Source organism: Ambystoma mexicanum, chromosome 7p, assembly GCF_040938575.1.
Source record: "Ambystoma mexicanum isolate Mex_15411 chromosome 7p, UKY_AmexF1_1, whole genome shotgun sequence".
NCBI lineage: Eukaryota > Metazoa > Chordata > Amphibia > Caudata > Ambystomatidae > Ambystoma > Ambystoma mexicanum.
In genome coordinates this window covers 838,936,241-838,960,751 of record NC_090939.1, presented here as the reverse complement: position 1 = coordinate 838,960,751, position 24,511 = coordinate 838,936,241, and the positions used below count along the sequence as shown (strand labels likewise).

The window sequence follows — 24,511 nt, the reverse complement described above, 5'->3', positions numbered from 1 at the left end:
CCGATTAGTAAAGGGTAGCTTAATGGGAGTGTAGCTGCAAAACCATCACCAACAATATCGCAATTGGCTGAGATCATATAAATGGAGGTTGAACCAGTCTGACTCCGAATCCATACTAGCCCAGATGGGAAATAGAAATGTAGCCGAGATGTGGAAGTTGATCAACGCGGTGGGGCCGGACCCAAAGGGATCCAGGTAAAAGCGGTACCCGAGCAGAGATGGGTGGATCACTTGACGGCCCATTTTGGGACTCAGTGTGAAGGGGTTGGGACACCCTTATCGCTCGATACAAATTGATGGGCTTTGGGGTTTGACAGGGATGACATACTCGACTTCAATTTCCAAGGCAAGTAATTCAGGAGCTCCGGGTCCCGAGGGCCTGACTAATATCATGCTTAAATCCTTAAATCGGAGAAAGAACTTTGGACTGACTTCCTTGCGGTCCTTTTTCAAAAGATTGGGAATTTGGGAAGGGTTCGGATTCCTGGAAAACCTCTATAAAATAGTACTGATGTTTAAAAAGGGCACTCATGACAATCCGGAAAACTATCAGCCCATCACTTTGCTGGATGTCATTGGAAAAATCTATGCAGCACTACTGCTGAAGAGTTTGAGGCAGTGGATTTAGGATTCAGCAAGCTTCGATCTCCGTCAATCAGGCTTCGTCAAGCAGGCGGGAACATCGTAAATTGGGTTCCTGCTGAATATTTTGAGGGCTAGGGTGTTGGCAAACAAAAACCAAATATATCTGGCGTTCGTAGATCTTGAACAGGCCTTCGATTCGGTTGACCTGCAACTGCTAAGGGACAAGTTAAGGAAGGGTGGCTGCCCGGATGACCTGCTATGAGCTATACAGTCCCTCTACTCCGGGACTAGCCTAAAAGAAAGGCTAGACGCCAGGGGTCGCCTCTCGGAGTTGGTAGTCACAAGGCACAGTATTAAGCAGGGGTACCCTCTGGCTCCGGAACTGTTCTAATTTTTTATATCGGATATGGGCTTATCATTGGTAAGGTAAGATCGTTCCCACCCATGCTTGGACGTCAAGTGGGGCATCTGCCCTATACAGACGATTTGTTATTAATTGACCGAACACCCATTGGCCTCCAACATCAGCTGAGAGAGGTACAGGAATATGTGAAAATCAACAAACTAAGGATGAATGTCCCTAAGATAAAACATTCTGATCCTGGAGTCTGTGGTGGGGAGGAAAAAAAATAAAAATCAGACCAGTATGGCGTTTAAACAGGGAGCAAATAGCAGTGACCACCTCCTTTGTGTATCTGGGCATGTTGGTCAATGCAAGCCTCAACGACAGCACCAGGATAGTCCAACTCAAACAGAATGTTACACACCTAGCATCACAAGCACGGATCCTATTAACAAGATTTGGGCAATTCTCTTTGATCCCAGGGTCAAATTTTATAAAGCCAAGGTAGTGACTATCACCACCCATGGAGCAGAGGTTTTCCTCTCTACGGACCGTGCCTGGTGGATGTTTTAGGAGGGGGAAATGTTGGCATAGAGGAGGCACGCCAATGCCCGTCATACGATGCAAGCTGGGTCTTAACACCCTGTGTGCAAGGATGGACTGGAAAACCCGATCTTTGTACAGGAAGTGTAGAATAGAACCCCCAGTGAGAGAGTTTAAGCTCTTGAAGGAAGCCCTAGAGGCTAAAAGTGAACCCATCCTGAATACATGGATCTTAGCATGTACGAAAATCCTGAAGGACTTGGGGTCTTCAGAATTTGATCTGCCGAATAATCCTAATGCAACCAAAACCAAGCTTTGGAGAAGGGATTGGATAGACACAAGTGCAGCAACAGAACAATATAAGACCAACTGCAATTTCAAAGTGGAATGCAGACCTCAGATTTCAATCCTGAAATATCTTACATTGTTCCCCTGCAGTTCTATCCGGTCCAAATTTCTGAGGTTTAGATTAAACCTATTCCCCACAAAGGAAATTTTGATAAACAGGAGGATTTGGCAAGATCCGGATGTAAACTGTAGGTTCTGTAATAGACCGGTGATGGAAGAGTCATTGTACCATCCAACTCTGGACTGTCTGGGGCTGACTGAGAAGAGAACGCTATTCATTGGGAAAATCCTGAATTGTCTGCCCTTGTTAACTCCTGATGAATGGTGTGATAAACTAATGGCCGGAGATAGCTTATGTCTGATCATCTCATTGATTACATTTCTGGATGACATTTTCCGAGGACTGGCCAATGAGACTGTTTGAACCCCCTTCTGGTCTGCAAGAAGTGATGTTCATTTAAACACTGGCAAATTGTGTGTTTGGTTTTGATTTTCTTTGTTGGATGTTTTATCCTGACATTTTAATTTGATGTTTTATCTGATGTTGGATGTTTTTAAAAGAGTGAAAGGTTTCATGTAAGTCAAACACTATAATACACATTTTTTTTTAAAGTGTGTTGATTTAAAATAAATCAGTTGTTATCCGAATGTAGAAACAACTGTGCATATGTTGAAATAAGCGAATTACATCGACTTCCCACGAGTAACTACTTGGGAAGTTCATAATCTTGGGTAAAAAAAACAAAATACTCCCATGCATCATATAACATATGGCGTGTTCAGATAGATGCAGTATTCAAGACAATTATGTCAACAAAGCTCAGTGGATTCAGAGCCTGCTACAGAGTTGTGTGTGTGATCTCCAAGTCACAGGTTTGAATCTTGGTAGGGCAGACACAGGGTGTCATCTTTCCAAGGTTGTTAAAACAATTATCATTAAGTCAAGTAATCATAACAAAAGCTAAGAACAGGCAGGGACAAAATAAACCTAGGGCCTTTTTAGAATGGGAACACATTTGGCAACATGCACATGCATAAACCTTACTTACCACAAACTACCATCTACGGGATCCAATCCCCATGGTCATGGGGAAAAAAGAAGACAGATCACAGTCTTCTGGGTTATAATCTACTGGAAGGGGCCCATTTTAGCCAGAATCTTTCCTGATGTAATTATGACTACATTTCTAACTAAGGAATAGGAGGCAATATACATTGATGGTTAAAGTGCACAATAGTTTAACTGCCAAATCAAAACTGCTGTACCTTTGTGTGTTTCGCCTCGCTCAGAGTGTGCTCTCGTGCTCCGCCTTTTATCTGTGTGGAGGACTGTAAGAAGAGTCAGGTGTGCGTGGGATTGTCGATGATTGCCTGACCTCGCAAGACCATAGTATTGGAACAGGTCATGTACACGGCTCGGGTGCGAGTCTGTCTTCTCCCAGAACGGGCTGTCCATGAGAAAGTGTTTGTGCAGGAAAGGGAGGGGGCGATGGAGGGGAGGAAAAGAGGTGGGCTTGAATTTCTAAATATCTCATCGGATAGGATGGGATAAAGGCGTTACAGGGAAGATAGAGATACTGCGTCTCGCCATCCGGTGTCCCACTCCCGAGGACCCCTCAACCCAGGTGATCCTCCTGCACTGGTCCACCCACAAAGTCTGGATCCAAATGCGATGGCCGTGCCCTGGCCACCCGAGAGAGAGACCTTTCGGTTTCTCACATTACTCAATGTTAATATGAAAATGACAGCTGCATAGAGGAAGTGACTCATACTTCTCAATCTGGGTGTATTGGTCAACTTTATGGTCATGATAATATGAGGACTCTTATTAATGTGAATTGTCATAAATTTTACCACAATTCAAAAGGGGCCCTGATTTTTTTTGATGCTGAGAAAGCGTTTCATAGAGTCAACTGGAGCTTTCTCAAATGTACCTTATTTAAGATGGGATTTGGTGAAGCATTTATAATTTTGGTAGATTGTTTACACAATTATGCCTCAGCCAGGATTTGGGTTAATGCTACTATCATATCATATCTCTGAGGCATTCAAGCTGGAGGAGAAAGACAAGGCTGTCCCTTATCACTTCTCCTTTTTAATATTGCACTAGAGCCACTGATTGCATTCATGCGTCAGAAAACGGACCTTCAAGGGTTGGAAATAGGGCCTGTTGAAATTAAAGTCTTAGCTTTTGCTGACGACTTGATGGTTGCACTCTCACATCCTCATGTGTTCTGCCTGCTCCTGAAGAGTATTTTCGATGAGACTGGGATATTATCTGGTCACAAGATCAACTGGACAAAAAAAAGAATATTTCCGTTAACTGACGGCTGCTCTATGAATGATTTTGAAAGTTGGAATTGCAAGTGGTCCAATGGAAGGGTTACATGTTTAGGAATCGCTTTAGTACAAGACTAAAAAAAGATTGTGATTTCTAATGTAAGGAAAGATTTGATAAATGGAAGACGATTTCTTTAGCTATATGGGGCATAAAGAGGTCGGTATTACCAAAGGGAGAAAAAAAAAAAGAAAAAGGAACAGACCAGACTGACTACCCCTTTCTCAAAGGCCTGTCGAAAACACAGGTGCAAGTGCAGCGGTACTGCTTCGCAATTCTACAGTAACCAACACCTATAAGGAGCCAATTATTTGACTGAGACCGGTGGTTAACAAAAGTATAAATCACTTTAATAGTTGCTTAATACCACATCTTAAAAACATTTATGGGCTTTTTCATACATCAATCATACCTTTCATACCAATTCATATGTTCTATGGACTAAGGGTTCAACAATTTACATCTACTTTGAGCATATTTGCTGTTTACCAATATGCGTGACATCGGAAAAAAACATTTGATTTTCCTATACGTCAACATATGTTTCGGCCCTTCTTTAAATTCCCATCGTTGTCTGCGATGGTTAAAACGGTAGGTATTAGGCCATCTTCAGGACAGTCGTACTTTTATCGAAGCTTAATTTCGTTCCCCTTTTCGCATACGAAAAAGCCAAATCTAAAAACACAAATTACACATATGTCACGCATATTGTAAACAGCAAATATGCTCAAAGTAGATGTAAATTGTTGAACCCTTAGTCCATAGAACGTATGAATTGGTATGAATTGGAATGAAAGGTATGATTGATGTATGAAAAAGCCCATAAATGTTTTTAAGATGTGGTTTTAAGCAACTATTAAAGTGATTTATACTTTTGTTAACCACCGGTCTCAGTCAAATAATTGGCTCCTTATAGGTGTTGGTTACTGTAGAATTACGAAGCAGTACCGCTGCACTTGCACCTGTGTTTTCGACAGGCCTTTGAGAGAGGGGTACTCAGTCTGGTCTGTTCCTTTTTCTTCCTAGAATCTCCCCATTTACAGATCTGACCCCCCCCCCCGAGAACATAAAATTGAGAGCACCCATTTACATAACTACCGTTATTACCAAAGGTACTTTAATCAGTCAGTACGTTTGCCTTTCTCCAAGGAATTGCTAAATAAGGTAGATCAAGTTTTTAAAGATTTTTTTTGTGGACGGATAAAACGACAAAAGATTCCTCATTATATCCTGGCTCGGGATGTTAGGCAGTGGGGCTTTGAGTTTCCGGATATGGGTAGATATTTTAGAGGTTTTGTTATTAAGAAGGCAGAGTTGTACTTTGCACAAAATTAAGCATATTTACCAGGAAATTGCAAATTATTGCGCCGCACTTTAGTTGAATCCGAATTGTTCGCAGTTCTTTTTTTAACAAAATTGATTGCAAATATATCTGGGGGTGGGAATCGTGAATATAAATATGGGGAGTAGTTGGGTAGTCTGCGCGGGGGTCTCCACCACATAAATTTGCAGGCAATTTGAGTTAGAGAAAAAGAAAGCTCAACCAAATCGGATTCGACCAAATGTTTTCGATGTAATTACCATGAACCAATTTACCAATCTGGGTGGGAATGGAAGCCTGAGCTATATCACCTTTCTGGCTTGTAAATGTTACTTCTATATCCAAGATACTGTGATGCAATAATCTATTATCTTCTATGCAAACTACTGGCAGCACGTTACTTGAATGGCTAAAGGTGAATGAGCAGCTCGTCTGTTTGCATAAGGAGGCTTCCTCATGGAATAATCCAGGTGTCCAGCTGCATAACAAAATGATTTTTTTTTTGGTTAAGGCTAGGTTATGAAAGTTATATTGTGTATAGGCAGCCTTTTTGAAGAGGATCAGATTGTTGGTTTTGATAGATTACAGGATAAATATGGATTATCTGGGAGGGACAGACAAAAATTGGTGAATTTAAGAACTTTGTTGTGTCAGAGTATTTGTATGATTGACGCCCCGCTAGCCGATATACTTATAGATTTGAAGGAGTCCAGGTCTAAGAAAAACTCTCGGAGACCTGCGCCAAGTTGAAAGCACTTGTGGGTTTTTTAATTGTCTCATTAATCAAACAGCCCTTCCTGATGACATGTGTTAGGCGGGTTTGCCTTTATCAAATCAGGGCATAGTCTGCATCACATACCATCATTTGTTGCAAATGCAAAAGTGTTTTAAAACAGAAACAAACATAAAAGAATACAAACCAAGCATTCAAAATAAAATAAAAGTTCAAATTAGCAACAGAGTAACAACATCATATTTATGAGTTCATTTGGTGTATGTGTTTAAACATGCGTTGATTTGAAGAAAATAATACACGTGACAATTCGTTGACAGAAATGTAGGGTTGGTGTTAGGGAGGGTTGGTAGGGTTTAGGGAGAGTGATTGAGAAAGAACAAAGAAATTCATCAGGGCACTGTGTTCACATACAATATTCATAATGCCAATCTTTGGCCATTTGTATTATTGACTCAATGTTGAGTAGTGCTTACCATAAGTCATTGGTTGAGAGTAAAGTTCCTTGCCTTAAATGTCATGGGTTCGATCCCTTCATGTCTAAAATTATAGAAAGTATGCTTTGAGCTTCCTCGCTCATAACCAGTGGTCGAAGTGAGAGGTAGCGGTGCACCTCTACTTTTTTTAATGGAGTTATCGTTCCTATACTTTTATATTAAAAAGAAACTTTCGGAATGGTTTCGTTTTTAAAATAAAAGTGTGGGAAGAAGTTGAAACTTGCTCTTTCACTGCAATGCACTGAACGTTTCCTTAAGCAGCAGGTACATGTGTTTGGGGGTTTGTATTGGGTGTGGGAGGGGGTGCGGTGATGGGGTTTGTGGGGAGCGGGGTTGGCAGTAGGGAACATAGTTCCACTACTTCTATTTGTACACTTCAACCACTGTTCATAACCATATGGCATTTCCATGTCCCACTAGTTTAAACCACTGTTCGTCTAAGTGAATTATCCCTGTCATCCACCAAACTATTCGCTATGACCATATTTGCAAAAATGGCTGTCAGGTTGTTAATTTTATACATCAGTTTTAATTGAATAGGTAAAACGCTCAGCCCGTATTTAGTGAACTCCGTGATCTCTCTAGGACATATCAAAATAAACGTACGATTGCAATGGTACACTAAGATATGTCATTGTCCGTGGTATCCTCAACACTTATATTAACAAACACAATGCTACCTGTGAGTATGTGCTTTACGTGCTCTTACAGAATAAAGACAGACAAATTGTTTTTTACCTTCACAAAGTGAAATTGTCCGTCACGCACGTCTGCTCTCTCCTTGTGAGATACCAGCGCCATATTTGTTACTTAGTATAGACGTTGTCAACACAATCCGGTGGTGTCGACACCTGTTGTCATGGAAACGGCCCGATCCCACGGCAGCCCCCATATTTCTTAGTGAGGCGGACCGCCATTTTGAAAGTATATAACCGCTATTTAGAAGTGGCTGTGAATTAATATAACATGTCCAATACAATTATTTCTGTGGTCACAACAAAGATATTCACATTCCGTTTGGAGAACCAAGTTCCCAAACTTTATCTGACACTTTTTTTGATCATGCAAAATATGAATTTAGTTTAATATACAATGTGGTCGCATATTGACTGTGATACCAGATATCCGTTTCTTCACAATAGTAATTTCAAAATCTCTGAATATCGAATGTGATCCTGGGGACGGTCTTTATATTTTTATTTTATTTATTAAGTGATGGGTTTACAAAAAAATATACTTTTATTTAACTTACTAAGAACAAAAGATTAATCATGGAAAACCTTATGAATGAAAACTGTGCAGTTCAATTTAAAAAATATTAGATTCATCCAATATAAAATACAATTCCACCAATTCATCTAAAATGTCTACTTACTAGTTGGAGGGCACCATATACTCTGGACCAAAATAGATGGCTGAAGCCACAATAGTAACCCTGAACGTACAACGGTTGAACTCGCCAGTGAAGCGCTGGGCAATATTGGGGTGATTAGGGGCGCTGCAGATAGCAATATGGATCCTGCAAGAAACACACCTCCGTCCGAAGGATGAAAGGAGGATGGCCCATAAAAGGTTCCCCCATCAATTATATGCCTCCAGTGGGAATGAGTCGAAGGGAGTGGCTATATTGCTCAGCCGAGATTTGGGATTTTGGAAAAAAATACTTGCTCAGGGATCCAGATTGGCGATACCTGTGGCTGAAAGGCATAATTAAGGGGCAGACATACACAATCATCGCACTATATGTCCCAAACGAGAAACAGAACATATACATAGGTGAAATACTGTACGTTAATTGTTCTATTAGTTACACAGTCTTCAAACCACTAATACCGAAGAGGCACAGACTAAGACAAACTCGAGATTCGGAAGTGAGGGGACCCTGGAACCTAAACCTGAGACCCTGTAGCCCGAAACGGAGACGGCCCCAAAATCCCAGGGGGGAAATCGAAAACACTAACTCAATGGCATCGCAACTCAAAGTGATGACATGGAATGTGAGGGGGATGGGCTCATACCCAAGAAAGAATCGGATTCAATCCTATCTCCGCAGAAAAAAGGTCTCAATTTGTGATGCTCCAGGAGACCCACCTGACGGAAGAATCCATGTCCAGTCCAAAATATCTGAACGATGGGGTGGAATCGGAAGAGGGGCACCTTATTCCAAATACGCAAGGGGAGTATTTAAGTGGGTGAACCCAAATGTACCATTTCAACTACTAGGACTTGAAGCCGACAAAGAGGGCAGATACCTCATAATGTGGGGGACTATCAAACATATGGCTGTGTGTCTAGTGAACTCCTACTTCCCACAACACGGAATACCCTCACACCTCAAAACACTGTGCACCAAAATGGTGCCCCACAGAGAAGGAACCTTTATATGGGGAGGAGATTTGAATTGTGCCAGAAAGTGTTTCATGCACAGGTCTGAGCCACCTCACCAACCAAATAATGCCGCAACTCATGCGCTGAGCAGCACACTCGAACATCTCAATTTGGTGGACATCTGGAGAGAGCTACACCCCACTGAGAGGAACTACTCCTACTACTTAGCCCCGCACAAGATCCACACGAGGATAGATTATCCGTTCATAGACCGAGAACAGGTTTCGATGGCAGAAACCACAGCGTACCTAGGCAGATCAATCTCCGACCACTCACCACTAATCATGCAATGGAAACTCAGGGGGCCTAGACCACCGATCCCGATGTGGAGAATGCCTTCCGCAGCACTCACTGACCACGAATTCAGAGAGGGCCTTGGGGCCAAGCTGGAGGACTACATAGACATTAACAAAGGTTCTGTGGCAAGATGGGGCACACTATGGGAAGCCATGAAAGTAGTGACACGAGGTGAAGCAATTTCAAAAGCTGGGGGTATCCGAAAACAACTGAAGGCAGAATTGGAGGAACGAGAAGCCGAAATAACACATCTGGAAACCATTCCCAACGGCACACCAGAGGTAGAGGCGAAGATGAAGGGAATCCAAGAGGAATGTCAATCAGCCTGGGACAGGTTAGCCAAATTTGATTTTGCAACACACACTGCCAGGACACACAAAGAATCCGACAAGCCAGGTAGATTGTTGGCCTGGCTGTGCAAGCGCGAACACCCAAGACATCTCCCAACAGAGATTATGGGTGGAAGCGGGTAACGCACAAGACATCAATACGGCATTTGCGGAATTCTACTCCAAACTATACACCCACGACAAACAAATACCCAGAGAGGAAATCAAAGCTACCTTAGAAGAGATAGGACTCCCAAAATGATCCGATGAGCAGAGTGAGTCATTAGAAATGGAGATCACTACAGAAGATGTGACAGAAGCAATTAGATCGCTAGCTACGTATAAGGCCACCTGGAGCGATGGCCTCCCACATGAATTTTACAAAGCATATGAAGCAACTATCAACCCAATCCTACACGAGGTTTACCTGGAGGCATACAAGACTGGGATCCTACCAACACCATGAAAGAAACGATCATGTTCCCTATGCTTAAACCGAACAAACCCCACAACGACTGTGAATCTTATCGCCCACTAGCAATGTTGAACTACGATAGTAAGATGCTGACTACCATTCTGGCCAAGAGACTCGCAAAGGTGGTGGGAACCCTAATCCACGAAGACCAAAAAGGCTTTGTCCCGGGACGCAACACCACAGCCAACCTGAGAAGGTTTCAACACATCATGGCAGAGACTTACACGAGAGATGACGATCTGGCAGTGCTCTCGCTTGACGCCATCAAGGCCTTCGATTCCATATTCTGGGAGTGGCTGATCGAGGTGCTGAGGGAGTTTGGCTTTGGTGAAGGCTTTGTGAGATGGGTCAAGGTACTTTACAACTCACCTGTAGCAAGAGTGAAAACCAGTGGAACAATATCCAAACCTTGGAAAATACAACGGGGCACCTGGCAAGGACGCCCATTATCGCCGATGTTACACATCTTAGGCCTAGAGCCAATAGCTATTTATTTCAGGAAACAGTTCTTCGATGTGGGCATAAGGATGGGCAATGATCACTCCATAATATCACTATACGCAGATGACGCACTCCTATATCTGAAAGGCCCTCATCTCAACGCACAAGTCACATTAGATGTCCTTGACAACTACGCACACTACTCTGGGATTAAATTCAGCAGGCTAAAATGCTGCGCGTTTCCACTGGCCAGACTCAGGGGTTTGAAGAAAACCGATCTGCCAAATGTTGGGATAAAATGGCAACCTGAAATGTTCCGATACCTGGGAGTCAACATGAAGCACACCCTGTAGCTCACACACGAACATAATACTGAAGCAGTAATAAAAGGCCTCCGCAAATCCATGAAATTTTGGTCAAAACTACCACTTGCAATGATGGGCAGAGCAGCAATTGTCAAAATGATAGTCCTTCCTCGATTCTTGTACTATTTTGTAAACATCTGCCAATACATCAGACCACCTTTCTTCAAAAAGTTGGAAACATTAATCAGGGACTTCCTATGGGGACCATCCAGGCATAAATTGTCTTTAACTACTCTTACGCTACCCTACAAAGAAGGAGGGATACAGTTCCCTGACCTCCAAATGTACTATTTAGCGGCACAGCTCAGCCACGTGACGAGGTGGCTTTCAGACGAATCGACTGCCGAATCAGGGCTATTGCGACAAATACCCTCCAAGATATTCCCTAAAGAGGCACTCTGGAATCCACTGAAGCAGACGCAAGACGTCCCCATTATTGCAAAACTAGGCAGGCAGATATGGTCCAGAACCTGCTTTATCCTGCAACTAAAACATCCCTACTCCCCCAATAACCCCATCCTGGTAGACGCATGCAAAGCCCAGAAAGATCTCACAGTAGTGAGAAGCTGGGAAAGAGCTGGAATCTATACATGGGGAGACATGTTCGATGAGGGCGAATTCAGAGAGTTTGCATCACTGCAAACAAGGGACTCAGGAGTGGTCAGTTTCTATGGTACCATCGACTCAGAAAGACTGCCAAGAAGAAAAGGAGCAACTGGCCGGAGGAACCTACCCCAGACCCCCTTCTGCAGGAGATGCATGGCCTCACAGATGGCTGGAAACCAGTAACCCGGCTCTACAGTTTGTTGATGGACAAACCCAACCCCAAAAGTGCAACACTGAAGGAAAAATGGGAATCAGACCTAGAAATTACGCTGACGGACAAGGAATGGGAAAGAGTATTACTCTACTCCAAAGAGGGGTCTAGTAACGCCAGATTCAGGCAGATACAATTGAACGTCTTATATCGGACATACATGACCCCACAGAGAGTGGCCAGTTTCAACAAACAGACATCGGCAAAATGCCCCTGGTGCGAAAAGGAAAATGCAGATCTGATCCACATGTTCTGGACTTGTACCAAGACAATGACATTTTTGGCCCAGGGTTAAACAGACCTGCACAGAAGCTGGGATAACCAGATACGAGTGGAACCCAAAAGAATGTTTACTAGGCGCTCATCCCAGAGTGAGCAAATACAAGCACGTAGTCAAGCTGATGGACATCGCCTGCATCCTCGCAAAGAGAACTATAGCAATGGCATGGAAGTCACCAGGAGGCCCTAGACACAAACGCTGGATCAAAGAGCTGGAAAGATGGACGGAAGCAGAGACCAGAGCCTGGCAAGACGGAGCCAATACAGGTGGGGATAACACGAATGACACTCTCGATTCATGGAAGGCCCTTCTACGAGACATACAATTCGCTGCCGACCACAAGCCCCCTTGAGAAGACCACCCAAACCAATATAATTGAACTAAGGACCATCCAAGCATCAGGAGCCGCCCGACCTGGGTCCCCTCCAACACCCAAACTGTCAGCCCTCTATACCCCCCGCCCAAACTAAATGTTGAGAACACTATTGCATAATATGAAGACTGTTTTGGTTAACTGTTCATTGTGTTAGTACGTGTTAACTGTTAATACTCGTATGCAATTGAGCAAATGTCAAAATACGTTACAAAAAAAAAAAATAGGTGAAATACTGCAGAAACTGGGAGGGGGAGGGGTGCAAAGGCCAAGTAATAATAGGCGGAGACTTCAACTGCATGACCCTAGACAATACTCTCCCAGCCACAGCAGTGGATGATAAAAATAGACAAGCCCTGGGCAAACTCTTTCGGGACCCAGGAGTAATTGAGACATGGAGGTTCTTCCAAGAAGAGAACAGGGAATACACCCACTATTCAGCAGTACACAGGGGATACTCAAGAATCGACATGATCTTAGTCACGGCTACCCCAATTCCACAGGTGACGAAAGTTGAAATAGGGGTACAATATCTCTCAGATCACGCACCAGTGATAGTGAACATCGAAGAGGGTGGGGAGACGGGGAGGAGGCAGCCACGCTGAAGGCTGAACTAAATGATACTGAGGGACACTGCACTTAGAGCGCACATGGAGGGGGCAATAAACAACTACTTAAAAAAAAATGACAACAGGGAAACGGTAGCGTACAATAGGGAGAGAGCCCTAACTACACAAAAACTTGAAAAGGAAGTAAGCAAGGCTGAAAAACAACACAAAGCCAGACACACGCAAAAATCACTCCGAACACTACGGAAGACAAGCGCTCAATTAGAAGCCCACATGAGTAGAACAAACATTACTGCACACAAAACAATCATACTACAGAGAGGAAAGGCGAATAAATTGCTAGCTGCTAAACTAAAGAAACAGAAATCCCGCAACTATATAACCCAGCTTAAAAACGACCAGGGAGTACCGTGTACAGAGGAAAATGGGAAGAAAGAAATAATGATGCAATACCACGAAGAACTACTAAAAAAAGAAAATTTCGCCCAAAGAGGCAAAGCTCCTATAGGTCAGCGACATCCCTCCCCCAGATCACCGAGCAAGAAAGGGACACACTAGGGAGTAAGATAACAGCCCAAGAGGTTAGCAACGCAATTTCAACGCTCCCAGCAAATAAATCTGCAGGCCATGACAGGTTAGGGAACGGCTACTACAAAACGTTTTGCACCCAACTGTTAGCACCACTCACAAGGCTTTTTTAACAACTACAGGGAAGAAGCATCGGTCACACCAGACATGGGAATTCCACGACAATACTAATCCTGAAACCGGGGAAAGACCCCACTGAATGCGCCAGCTATCACCCCATCGCACTTATAAACACTAACACTAAGATATATGCTAAGATATTCGCAACTAGGCTGGGGAAGATCCTCCCGCGAATCATACACAAAGATCAGGCAGGGTTTATCACTGGAAGACATACCCAGGACAACGTGAGAAGGGCCATTGACATTATCGAGCTGGGAACTAGAACAGGCCAAGATTTCTCGATAGCTGCATTAGATGCCAAACGAGCCTTTGACAGCCTGAACTGGGAGTATCTGAAAGTGTTTGGATGTGGCCCGGAATTCACTAGAATGGTGCTTGCAAACTTTCAAATCCTCTCAACAAGCTTCCTGATTAAAGGGCAAAGCCTGGAACAGATTGACATACGGAGAGACACACATCAGTGCTGCCCACTTCCCCCTCTAATTTTCTCAATGGCAATGAAACAATTCACGGTACAGATTAGACAAGACCAGGGAATTGAGGGGGTGGAATGAGGGGAAACCATACATAAAATTGCGCTATACGCAGATAACTTCATGCTATTTATGAAGAATACCCAAAGTACTTTGCCCAAAGCTATGCTAAAACTACAGGAGTTCGCTGGGGTTTCGGTTTTGCCATAAACTATGCAAAAATCAAAAGCACTGAACATAATGGAAGAGAGTGGGTCGATAGACGAGCTAGAAAGAACACACCCCCTAGTGTGGGAAAAATAAATTGTTAGAATACTTGGGAATACGATTGATGCGAGATGTGGGGAACATATATAGGACAAATATCAATCCCCTATGGAAGCAATTACAAGACGACGTGCGCAAATGGGACGTCCAAGAACTGTCCAGGTTTGCCAGAATTGCAGCGATAAAGATGACCCTCCTCCCCCGCCTGTTCTATGTGATCAGGTCGATACCAGTAGATATACCACCCCGAAAGTCCCAAATCTTGCAAACGGCTATATCCACTTTCATGTGGCAGGGTAAAAGGTCAAGGCTCCAAAACAAAATCATGATACGGCCTCCCCTCCTAGGTGGCATGGGGGTTCCCGACACCAAAAGATATATTAAGGCAGCACACGTAGTACCTATGCTGAAATGGCCGGGGCAGTACGGAATAAGCGAGTGGTGCCAGATACAGCAGGAGGCCACCTTGATCTCCCTGAAAGTCGTGCGCACTCTCAGCACCCGAGAACGAGAAAGAAGAGGTCAACTGTGGGGAAACAACAAAAACATCCCTCCGTAGCTGGGTCAAAGCGATGGGAGGGGGAACAAAATCAGGCGAACACTGGGCCCCCACTAGCAAACAACACCAAATTCATCCAAGGTTTACAAGCCATATTCTTGGAGGGATGGACAGATGCAGAGGACCTGACCCTAGCAGACATGTACCAGAGCGGGGCCCGCTATCATTCGAGGAATGTAAACGAAAATTCGGGATCGGCGAGGAAGAAAGATTTAAATACCTACAAATCAGACACTGGATCACCCACCCCGAGGTAAAGAAGGCGGGCACTAGAACCCTGACCGGACTTGAACTCACCATGCAGGAAGGGGGAACCACGAAAGGAGTCTCCAAAATATACAAGCTATTAGACAAGGCACAAATGGGGGACAAACTACTGTATATAACTAACTGGGAGAAGGATACAGGGGAAGCGACTTCAGAGGAAGAATGGGGTAAGATCTGGTCAAGAGCACACAAAACCTCTAAATGCACAACGATCAAGGAATCGGCCTGTAAACTGTGCTATATGTAGTACATGTCCCCCCACTGCCAACACAAAATAAAAGCTAAATACCATCCTGACTGCTGGAGATATTGTGGTGAGAAAGGAGACCTCTACCATATGTGGTGGCCCTGCCCGAAGGCAGTATTGTTCTGGAAAGAGGTATTAGGGCACATAAGAGAGATTACGGGGAAAACCCTGCCACTCAAACCAAAAGTAGTCCTATTGGGAACGTGGTGGAAGATACGTACGCAGCGTCAGGGCATAACGCTACCCTCATCACACACTTACTGTCAGCAGTAAGAGTCCAAAACGCAGCAGCAAGAATACTTTTCAGAATGAAGCAAATTTGAACATATCACGCCAGCTTTACATACGCTACAGAAGCCATCCATCACAAAAAGGGTGCATTTCAAAACATTGTCCAATGCCTACCATTTGTTCCCTGGAGAAGGCTCTTCCTCCTTCTGAAGTAAGTTTCAACACTTCACTCCTTCCAAAAAACTTAGATGGAGCATTGCTGCACTAGTGCCTAACTTCAAAAAGAAACAGCAAGGTGGTTTCTTTTTTTCCAGTTCTAGCCACAAAACCGTGGAACGCCCTACTCAAACCGCTCCACCTGGAGGAGAACCACCTGACCTTCAGGAAACAGCTCAAGACTTGGCATTTTAACCAACTACTTTGAAAGAAATTAAAAATAATAGCAACCGACTAAAATCTGTGCACCAGAAACTTCCGGGCTAATTTACGAAAATAATGTTTCGAAACTCTTGGCACTACCATCTGAGGAAAACCAAGCTGGCTTGTGCAACCTCTCCTGCGTGGCACTGGTCTGCACCTTTAATCTCTGTGAAATCTACCACCAAGATCACGGAAGTGACAACACTCGCATCCCCACTCTCCATCCCAGTCATCCCTCAACTAACTCCTCACGAAAAAAATCTTGCATACTTACACCTCCCATACTCCTACAGACGACCGCCTACGTCTAATGTACGCAACAAATTCAGACCGTAGGCATCTATCAACAAACATGCTGTCAATTTTTGCACTCCACAATCTGGGGGAAGCACACATGGCTAACCTGCCCAGTCAGTATCAACCGCCAACAATTTAGAGATTTTCATATCGACACTCAGGTAATGGGTACTTTCGACCTGCATCCACAAACACCAAAAGTTTCTGCATCTGCCTTCCCGCCCTCCAACTAACACACCCTGCCCTCCTTTCTTACAGATCTGAGCCCAACCTTATTGGCAGAAGAGCGCATTACATTACATTTCACTTAATCTAGGAGGAGAGAATCATGGCTCACTACTCACATTGTCGTGATTGGGCCAAGACAATTCAGCATACAGTATGCACTGTAAGTGGAAAATATTATTATATGCACAACACTGTCGTTTGTTAAAGCATGCATCAGTGAATCTCTCAGTATTGGTAACGTAATATCACTTCTAAGAGGTAGAAATTTGTTTAGCTAAGAAAATTAAGGCACAGTGGTGATTTGCCCATCATCACATCTGGTCAAGTCATGTTACTGTGAGAAACCAGGATTCTAGTATGTTTCTGCATCTAAAATGTGCAAGTCGTGCAATAGACATCTCCTTCTATCACATTTTTAGTTCTACATCAACATTCCATTTTTTGGTTTTGTATAGTTGTCTTTCCAAAGCTAAACTAATAATATGGGTACAAATGTTAAGTTGAAAGATATTATCCAGGAAACAAACTTCTGTCACATGCTGTTCTCCATATGCACATAAAACCCTATTTCTTACTCGCCAAGAGTGAACTATCAATTGCTAGTGTCCTGCTAGTACTACGTGTTTAACAAATCTGGCATGCAACACACACTTAAATGTTAAATGACCCTGACAATATGTAAGAGATCTTTATAGATACATGTTAGATACCAATATCTATGATAATTCACTTAATGGTTACATCATGACATAATAGGTGTATTTATAGAGAACATTTAATTGCCAGAGGATTATCTTGGCACTGATAGACATTTGTTTATTGTTACCCAACTCAATTTTCGTCATTTTATTGACTTCGGAAGGATGAAGAGCTGGACTGGATCTACCACGATTCAAAGCATTGACCATGGAGGGGATACACAGATCCCTGTAGCGGGTACATTAGTCCACAGTACTGAAAAATAGAGCACCAGATAATCCAGCAAAGCATGTGGATTTGCTAAGCAGAGGGCGCTTAGCCCCCACCCAGAGGGAGGAGGTTCTGATGGAGGGCACAGAGGAACCACACCGGTGTAGGGCCTTGATGGGAAACAGCCATCCTAAAACCATGCCTGAAACGGAGGCCCAACTTGGAGACCTTGTCATAATTATTAAGGGCCCGCAAAGCAACAGAGGAAGGTAAAACGCTGGAGATAAGCTAAACAGAGGTCTCTAGGATCAGACCTCGTGGACATGGCTCTCCGAGGCTCTGGTGATTAAAAAATGAACGAAGTAGCATGAAATGTCAACTAGGGAGGGGGAAATCAGCGTCATTTCATGGAACACCCGGGGCTTCAAGCACCTTTTTGGCCTAGGAATCCCCCATGCAAATAAAGCCTTTGTCATATGTTTACAGGAAACCTGGCTATCTGATCCTCCCCTAATGGAAGGTTACTCTGTCACCTTGAAAGCAGCCATAAAGGGGCTTAAAGGGAGACCATCATCTAGCTTACTGATTGCGGTAGAGTTGGGTGGCAGCCTTTCGGTATTGGGGTTTGAACATCCGGATCCTTACATTCAGATGGTTTCCATTGAAGTGGCCAATAACCAAGGCAAGGACGCATATATAATATGCAATCTCTATTGGAAAAGAGGTGAGAAGGGTGCAGAGTCATTTATGGACACCTTTGCCGGCACCTTAAACAAATGCTTGGAAAACAACCCGAGCTCTGAAATCATAGTGTGTCGGGATTTCAATATTGCGAATCTTGAGACAGGTTTGGGCAAAGGTGTGGCTTTGAACTCCAAGATGGGGTTGTCGGCACAAGAAAGCCATGGGAAACTTTCACAAACCGAATGGCCAGGTGGAGGGCGATATCCCGAGGAAACTACATGGAAAGGTCATGGGAAGCATAACACAATTGATTACGTGTTTGTGACCGAAATGCTTCTGAAACATGTTAGAGGCTTTGAAGTCAGCGACACAGAAAGAAGTGACCACAACGTCTTATGTGTACGATGGGCGACCAACATGGCTCCACCTAAAGAAATCTTTGCCACTGCACCGGAGGTCAATCAGGGCCGTAAAAGGCTATGAATGTCAACAAGAGAAATCGAGGCCCCCCACATAAAACTATGGGGGGAAGGAACAATAGAGGCACACCAGGTTTGCCCTCTGCAGAGGATATTAACTTTCCTAGACTCTTGCTAGATTTCCTTTCCGGTCAGTAGGACCTCCAAGACGGCATTTGTTCCCATAGATACATACAATGGGGACATTATGAAAGAAAAGAGGTTCCTCAGAGCCGATCTTAGTAAAGGGTAACTTAATGGGAGTGAAGCTGCAAAAACATCACCAACAATATCGCAATTGGCTGGGATCATATAAATGGAGGTTGAACCAGTCTGACTCCGAATCCATACTAGCCCAGATGGGAAATAAAAATGTAGCCGAGATGTGGAAGTTGATCAACGCGGTGGGGTCGGACCCTAAAGGGATCCAAGTAAAAGCAGTACCCAAGCAGAGATGGGTGGATCACTTCACTGCCCTCTTTGGGACTAATGTGAGGGGGTTGGGACACCCTTATCGCTCGAAACAAATTGATGGACTTTGGGGTTTGACAGGGATGACATATTCGACTTAATTTCCAAGGCGAGTAATTCAGGAGCTCTGGGTCCCGAGAACCTGACTAATATGCTTAAGTCAGAGAAAGGACCTTGGACTGACTTTCTTGAGGTCCTTTTTCAAAAGATTGGGAATTTGGGAAGGGTCCGGATTCCTGGAAAACCTCAATAAAATAGTACTGATGTTTAGAAAGGGGAATCATGACAATCTGGAAAACTATCAGCCCATCGCCTTGCTGGATGTCATTGGAAAAATCTATGCAGCACTACTGCTGAAGAGTTTGAGGCAGCGGATTTCGGAATCAGCAAGCTTCGATCTCCACCAATCAGGCTTCGTCAAGCAGGCGGGAACATTGTAAATTGGGTTCCTGCTGAATATTTTTAAGACGAGGGTCTTGGCAAACAAAAACCCAATATATCTGGCGTTTGTAGACCTTGAACAGGCCTTCGATTCGGTTGACCTGCAACTGCTAAGGGACAAGTTAAGGAAGGGTGGCTGCCCGGATGGCCTGCTATGAGCTATACAGTCCCTCTACTCCGGGACTAGCCCAAGAGAAAGGCTAGATGCCAGGGGTCACCTCTCGGACTCGATAGTCACAAGGCGCAGTATTAAGTAGGGGTACCCTCTGGCACCGGAACTGTTCAAATTTTATATATCGGACGTGGGCTTATCATTGGATAAGGTAAGATCGTCCCACCCAGGCTCAATGGACGTCGAGCGGGGCATCTCCCTTTTGCAGACGATTTGTTCTTAATTGACCGAACGCCCATTGGCCTCCAACATCAGCTGAGAGATGTACAAGAATATCTGAAAATCAACAAACTAAGGATTAATGTCCCTAAGACAAAAATTCTGATCCTGGAGTCTGTGGTGGGGAGGAAAAAAAAATCTGACCAGTATGGTGTTTAAACAGGGAGCAAATAGCGGTGACCACCTCCTTTGTGTATCTGGGCATGTTGGTCAATGGTAGCCTCAATGACAGCACCAGGATAGTCCAACTCAAACAGAATGTTACACACCTAGCATCGCAAGCACAGATCCAATTAAAAAGATTTGGCCAATTCTCTTTGATCCCGGGGTCAAATTTTATAATGCCAAGGTGGTGACTATCGTCAACCATGGAGCAGAGGTTTTCCTCTCTACGGACCGTGCCTGGTGGATGTTTTTGGAGGGGAAATGTTGGCGTAGAGTGCTTGATTTGCCTAGAGGCATGCCAATGCCCGTCATACGATACGAGCTGGGTCTTAACTCCCTGTGTGCAATAATGTAGAATAGAACCCCCAGTGAGAGGGTTTAAGCTCTTGAAAGAGGCCCTAGAGGCTAACAGTGAACCCATACTGAATACATGGAGCTTAGCATGTACCGAAATCCTGAAGGACTTGGGGTCTTCGGAATTTGATCTGCCGAATAATCCGAATGCAACCAAAACCAAGCTTTGGAGAATGGATTGGATAGACACAATTCCAGCAAGAGAACAATAGACGATCAACTGCAATTTCAAAGTGGAATGCAGACCTCAGAATTCAATCCTGAAATGTCTTACATTGTTCCCCTGCAGTTCTATCCGGTACACATTTCTGAGGTTTAGATTAAACCTATTCCCCACAAAGGAAATTTTGATAAACAGGAGGATTTGGCAAGATCCGGATGTAAGCTGTAGGTTCTGTAATAGACGGGGATGGAAGAGTCATTGTACAATCTAACTCTGGACTGTCTGGGGCTGACTGAGAAGAGAACGCTATTCCTTGGGAAAATCCTGAATAGTCTGCCCTTGTTAACTCCTGATGAATGGTGGAATAAACTAATGGCCGGAGATAGCTTAAGTCTGATCATCTCATTGATTACATTTCTGGATGACATTTTCCAAGGACTAGCCAATGAGACTGTTTGAACCCCCTTCTGGTATGCAAGAAGTGACGTTCATTTAAAGAATGGCAAATTGTGTGTTTGGTTTTGATTTTCTTTGTTGGATGTTTTATCCTGACGTTTTAATTTGATGTTTTATCTGATGTTGGATGTTTTTAAAAGGAGTGAAAGGTTTCATGTAAGTCAAACACTATAATAAAAAAAAGTGTGTTCATGTGAAATCCATCAGTTGTTATCCAAATGTAGAAACAACTGTGCATATGTTGAAATAAGCGAATTACACCGACTTCCACAAGTAACTACTTGGGAAGTTCAAAATCTTGGGTAAAAAAAGAAAATACTCCCACGCATCATTAGCAAATACCATATGGTATGTTCAGATAGATGCAGTATTCAAGACAATTACGTCAACAAAGATCAGTGGATTCAGAGCCTGCTACAGAGTTGTGTGTGTGATCTCCAAGTCACAGGTTTGAATCTTGGTAGGGCAGACACAGGGTGTCATATTTCCAAGGTTGTTAAAACAATTATCATTAAGTCAAGTAATCATAACAAAAGCTAAGAACAGGCAGGGACAAAATAAACCTGGGGCCTTTTTAGAATGGGAACACATCTGGCAATATGCACATGCATAAACCTTACTTACCACAAACTACCATCTAGGGGATCCAATCCCCATGGTCATGGGGAAAAAAGAAGACAGATCACAGTCTTTTGGGTTATAATCTACTGGAAGGGGCACATCTTAGCCAGAATCTTTCCTGATGTAATTATGACTACATTTCTAACTAAAGAATAGGAGGCAATATACATTGATGGTTAAAGTGCACAATAGTTGCCTGCATGCAAAGTAACTACTGGGTAAGAACATGTTAAAAGCCAGTAAAGCTGGTACACTTGGTAAACTACTACCCACTTGTGTCATCTAGCATCAGTCCATTTAAACAAATTTCTGTCAAATGTGCAGAACCAGAGCTCTTGAGTTATCCAGTATCAGAATGTAAAGATAAGTTTAATTTCCACCAATACAAACATACCAGTACAGAGAACAGGCGTGCTGGGTGGCGTGGGACTGTAGGGGTGTTAAACACTTGACAATGGACCGTCGTATAGGTGTACAGAGAGAGGACTAAAGTCCAACAAAGCTTTACATATTACAAACGAATTCCGATTACATGCCCAACACCTCCACCAAACCCTGGCTTTTCAGCCATGAAAGGCTTATCGTATTGAAATGTGTTTAGGACTACAACTCATCTCACCAAAAGCAAAGTGCTATTGACTACGAAACCAAGAGTGGCCATTAATCAGTTACCACATACCACAACACACTACACTATATGGTAGTTGTGAAGTAGAGAGATACATTCTATCATAACCTGTCCTGCACTGTGGTGAGAAGTTAGGTAACAATCCCAACATTAGCACTTACCTGGATGATTTTTTCACCAAACAAAAGGGCCCTAATTTACTCTTACGTAGGATTTCCCATTAATTAGCGTCTACTAGGCAGCCCTTAACTTGCAATTGGGCTATACATTACGGGTTCAACGTAAACACAATTAAGAGCACAGCAGAATGCGTTGATGAAGATCAGTCGTGACAGCTGTCGCTCAAACGTACACCGGACGTCCCTAATCCAAATCCTGGTTAAACACGGAGGTGGGGGTACGTGGGGGATGCATTCCTACATACTCCACACGGCCCCCAAGTTACGCCCTATGTGCAGGGAAATATCAGATTCTTGAAGCAATCCGACCAAGGTAAAATTATTGCCACCATTCTTTCGTGCAAAACAGGGGACAAACATCTCTCTTCGTCACGTTGTTCAGTCATATGTGTCAAGACACAGTATCAATGCCCTCCCGGCATTTGTTACTTCTGCAAACAAAACTTTTCAAAACAATTGTTTTAAACCTGCTAGGTATTCTCCTAGATTTGAGCAAACTAAAACCGCTCATGCGTGCAACCTTAGTTGTCATCCTTTTTCCACAATCCCCGCCCAAAGCATACAGGACTGCCTACAGGTAAAAAAAAAAAGCGCAGCAGCCACAAGTCACAATATAGAAATAGAACCTCATGACGTAGAGCCCTGTCAGCGCCAGCTGGCAAAACAAAGGCTGTTTGGTCTGAACGTTGTTTCTGACTCGCCGCTTACTCGGTCTATTAAGCGCCATGATACCCTTGGGTTTGGGCGCTACACAAATGCAATATTTACACATTTTAACAATAAATGTGGAGCATAACGCGCTAAATCCTATCAGCTTACCAAGTTCTGCTTAAATGAATATATGTCCTCGATTCCAAGTAACTTTAGAGTCAACGTTCCTAGCGATATCTTATACTCCTGGAAGTGTCTATTGAATAGACACTCCCTATGCCTCTACCATTCACCGTAGACCGTGTTTTATTAATCACAATGGGATCGTACAAAAATAAACACAGATCTTCTGCATTTCATTAATTTGCGTTGCGTGACCATGTTATTAAAATGCAAGCAAAATGCTTAAATTGTGTGACCAACAGATTTGTTTTTTTAAACAACTATTTTTGGCGTCTGTTAAAACAACTGTTTTCTTACCTTGGGGGGAATTGCAGTTTTCCATTTTTGTTCAAAAAGAATGTTCCATTCAGTGTCAGTACAGCGCACTTGCTAATGTTCCCTTGCAGTTGTGCTACAATCGCTGTCACATCACAACACTTGCATTAATGATCTGTGGAAAGAGATCATGGCTGTGTGTTCCCATAAAAGCAACCCATCCACACTCAAGCCTTTTGTTTCAAAACTGGACGCCTGAAGGGTTCACTAAACAATGTTGGGGGTGCAAGAGTTTGGCTTGCAGCCTATGGATAAAGCCGGATAACCTCACCAACCGAGATGGGCAGCGGCAGCTTAAAGACAAAAAAAAATAGCCAGGCACATGAGAGCGCTGTAACGTGAAATAATACGAGTGGGTGCGTGAATGCCAGTAGCTATTGTCAGGTTTCTCCATATGGACACTGAATTTTTAGAAACCGGAAGTAGGAAGCTAGTTTCTGTTTGATGGCCGGAAGTTGTGGGAATTACCATAGAGATCTGTAGTCCATGAAAATCTCTTTCTCTGCTTTTAATGCCCGACCGGCTTCAGCAGGAGTGGGTGCGTCCGCGCAACTTGTTTTAAGATATAAAGCGCGCTCTTTTTTTTTTATTTTTTCGGTCATCTGATTTGTATGTTTGTTTACGTTTTTTTCTATGTAAACCCTACACATTTAGGGAATAGGTGAAACTGCTTTTTAAGTAGTCCTGCCTTGCCTATAGG

The 24,511-nt window shown here is 43.5% G+C and overlaps 1 protein-coding gene across 1 annotated transcript in view; it reads right to left on the bottom strand.

The window, feature by feature from the left end:
* The window catches only part of TMTC4 (transmembrane O-mannosyltransferase targeting cadherins 4), a 1,375,572-nt gene extending 1,351,329 nt beyond the window's left edge, over window positions 1-24,243 (bottom strand). The window contains exon 1 of the mRNA XM_069637004.1: window positions 23,794-24,243. The gene's annotated coding sequence lies outside the window, so the exon portion shown is untranslated. The remainder of the gene's footprint in view (window positions 1-23,793) is intronic.
* Window positions 24,244-24,511: the final 268 nt, after the last annotated feature.